The sequence below is a fragment of the Ambystoma mexicanum genome, unplaced genomic scaffold (genome assembly GCF_040938575.1).
Source record: "Ambystoma mexicanum isolate Mex_15411 unplaced genomic scaffold, UKY_AmexF1_1 Mex_scaf10, whole genome shotgun sequence".
NCBI classification, from domain to species: Eukaryota; Metazoa; Chordata; class Amphibia; order Caudata; family Ambystomatidae; genus Ambystoma; species Ambystoma mexicanum.
Window position 1 is genome coordinate 3,280,001 of NW_027182325.1, and position 2,500 is coordinate 3,282,500.

Genomic DNA, 2,500 nt, shown 5'->3' on the forward strand with positions numbered 1-2,500 from the left:
ACTGCCTGGGAATACCAGGTGCTGTAGGCTTTTTTTGTGCTCCATGATTAGTAATTGCGCAACTTCTCAATTATTTTTCAAATTTGGTATGTTTCCAAAATAATTGTATCCCGTTTTATAGCGGAAATGTTGGACAACATCATGAGGGCTGGAGCTACCTTTTTACATAGAATTAGCATACAGGTAGTGTGTTCATGGGTAATAAATCGACTTTCACATGTAATGCAGTACAGAGAATATTGAGTCCTTCAAGAGGCATGAAAGAAAACCATTATTGTGTTGATTGTTCTCTCCACCTCCCTGCAACAGACACAGGATGGATGAATTAAAGTTATCCTACCAGACATAGGAGTCCTGAATGGGCCCACCAGTCTTATATATCTCGCCTGATCGAGCCTGATCGAGCGATGAGCGTGGTATCATGTTGCAAGTGGCTGCATGGCTTAGCTTACTAAATGCAAATGCATAAGAGTAATATTCTTAGCATTCCTAGAGCCTACGGCCACACCACACTGAATGCACCCGATCTCGTCTGATCTTGGAAGTTAAGCAGTGTTAGGCCTAGTTAGTACCTGGATGGGAGACCGCCTGGGAATACCAGGTGCTGTAGGCTTTTTTGTGCTCCAAGTTCAGGAAGTGAGCCCTTTCTCAATTGCCTTTCAAAACTGCAAGGTCTAGCCGACTAGATGCTTAAAAGTACAAAACTCACTAGGCCCAGAGCCTACGGCCACACCACACTGAATGCGCCTGATCTCGTCTGATCTCAGAAGCTAAGCAGTGTCGGGCCTAGTTAGTACCTGGATGGGAGACCGCCTGGGAATACCAGGTGCTGTAGGCTTTTTTGTACTCCAAGTTCAGGAAGTGAGCCATTTCTCAATTGCCTTTCAAAACTGCAAGGTCTAGCCGACTAGATGCTTAAAAGTACAAAACTCACAAGGCCCAGACCCTACGGCCACACCACACTGAATGCGCCCGATCTCGGAAGCTAAGCAGTGTCGGGCCTCGTTAGTATCTGGATGGGAGACCGCCTGGGAATACCAGGTGCTGTAGGCTTTTTTGTGCTCCAAGTTCAGGAAGTGAGCCATTTCTCAATTGCCTTTCAAAACTGCAAGGTCTAGCTGACTAGATGCTTAAAAGTACAAAACTCACTAGGCCCAGAGCCTACGGCCACACCACACTGATTGCGTCTGATCTCGGAAGCTAAGCAGTGTCAGGCCTAGTTAGTACCTGGATGGGAGACCACCTGGGAATACCAGGTGCTGTAGGCTTTTTTGTGCTCCAAGTTCAGGAAGTGAGCCATTTCACAATTGCCTTTCAAAACTGCAAGGTCTAGCCGACTAGATGCTTAAAAGTACAAAACTCACTAAGCCCAGAGCCTTCGGCCACACCACACTGAATGCGCCCGATCTCATCTGATCTCAGAAGCTAAGCAGTGTCGGGCCTAGTTAGTACCTGGATGGGAGACCGCCTGGGAATACCAGGTGCTGTAGGCTTTTTTGTGCTCCAAGTTCAGGAAGTGAGCCATTTCTCAATTGCCTTTCAAAACTGCAAGGTCTAGCCGACTAGATGCTTAAAAGTACAAAACTCACAAGGCCCAGACCCTACGGCCACACCACACTGAATGCGCCCGATCTCGGAAGCTAAGCAGTGTCGGGCCTCGTTAGTATCTGGATGGGAGACCGCCTGGGAATACCAGGTGCTGTAGGCTTTTTTGTGCTCCAAGTTCAGGAAGTGAGCCATTTCTCAATTGCCTTTCAAAACTGCAAGGTCTAGCTGACTAGATGCTTAAAAGTACAAAACTCACTAGGCCCAGAGCCTACGGCCACACCACACTGATTGCGTCTGATCTCGGAAGCTAAGCAGTGTCGGGCCTAGTTAGTACCTGGATGGGAGACCACCTGGGAATACCAGGTGCTGTAGGCTTTTTTGTGCTCCAAGTTCAGGAAGTGAGCCATTTCACAATTGCCTTTCAAAACTGCAAGGTCTAGCCGACTAGATGCTTAAAAGTACAAAACTCACTAAGCCCAGAGCCTTCGGCCACACCACACTGAATGCGCCCGATCTCATCTGATCTCAGAAGCTAAGCAGTGTCGGGCCTAGTTAGTACCTGGATGGGAGACCGCCTGGGAATACCAGGTGCTGTAGGCTTTTTTGTGCTCCAAGTTCAGGAAGTGAGCCATTTCACAATTGCCTTTCAAAACTGCAAGGTCTAGCCGACTAGATGCTTAAAAGTACAAAACTCACTAGGCCCAGAGCCTACGGCCACACCACACTGAATGCGCCCGATCTCAGAAGCTAAGCAGGGTCGGGCCTAGTTAGTACTTGGATGGGAGACTGCCTGGGAATACCAGGTGCTGTAGGCATTTTTTGTGCTCCATGATTAGTAATTGCGCAACTTCTCAATTATTTTTCAAATTTGGTATGTTTCCAAAATAATTGTATCCCGTTTTATAGCGGAAATGTTGGACAACATCATGAGGGCTGGAGCTACCTTTTTACA

The 2,500-nt window shown here is 47.5% G+C and overlaps 4 non-coding genes and 6 pseudogenes across 4 annotated transcripts; all 10 read left to right on the top strand.

Moving 5' to 3' along the window:
* The window catches only part of LOC138544294 (5S ribosomal RNA), a 109-nt pseudogene extending 79 nt beyond the window's left edge, over window positions 1–30 (top strand).
* A 464-nt stretch (window positions 31–494) lies between these two features.
* Window positions 495–613, top strand: LOC138537203 (5S ribosomal RNA). Its single transcript, XR_011285346.1, has one exon. It is a non-coding gene; the product is annotated as a 5S ribosomal RNA (ribosomal RNA).
* A 106-nt stretch (window positions 614–719) lies between these two features.
* Window positions 720–838, top strand: LOC138544706 (5S ribosomal RNA). The gene has a single exon (XR_011290738.1). It is a non-coding gene; the product is annotated as a 5S ribosomal RNA (ribosomal RNA).
* A 106-nt stretch (window positions 839–944) lies between these two features.
* On the top strand, window positions 945–1,053 carry LOC138544541 (5S ribosomal RNA; annotated as a pseudogene).
* A 106-nt stretch (window positions 1,054–1,159) lies between these two features.
* LOC138545584 (5S ribosomal RNA) lies at window positions 1,160–1,268 on the top strand (annotated as a pseudogene).
* Window positions 1,269–1,374: 106 nt separating this feature from the next.
* LOC138540879 (5S ribosomal RNA) lies at window positions 1,375–1,493 on the top strand. Its single transcript, XR_011288906.1, has one exon. It is a non-coding gene; the product is annotated as a 5S ribosomal RNA (ribosomal RNA).
* Window positions 1,494–1,599: 106 nt separating this feature from the next.
* On the top strand, window positions 1,600–1,708 carry LOC138544542 (5S ribosomal RNA; annotated as a pseudogene).
* A 106-nt stretch (window positions 1,709–1,814) lies between these two features.
* LOC138543948 (5S ribosomal RNA) lies at window positions 1,815–1,923 on the top strand (annotated as a pseudogene).
* Window positions 1,924–2,029: 106 nt separating this feature from the next.
* LOC138540880 (5S ribosomal RNA) lies at window positions 2,030–2,148 on the top strand. Its single transcript, XR_011288907.1, has one exon. It is a non-coding gene; the product is annotated as a 5S ribosomal RNA (ribosomal RNA).
* A 106-nt stretch (window positions 2,149–2,254) lies between these two features.
* Window positions 2,255–2,363, top strand: LOC138545461 (5S ribosomal RNA; annotated as a pseudogene).
* Window positions 2,364–2,500: the final 137 nt, after the last annotated feature.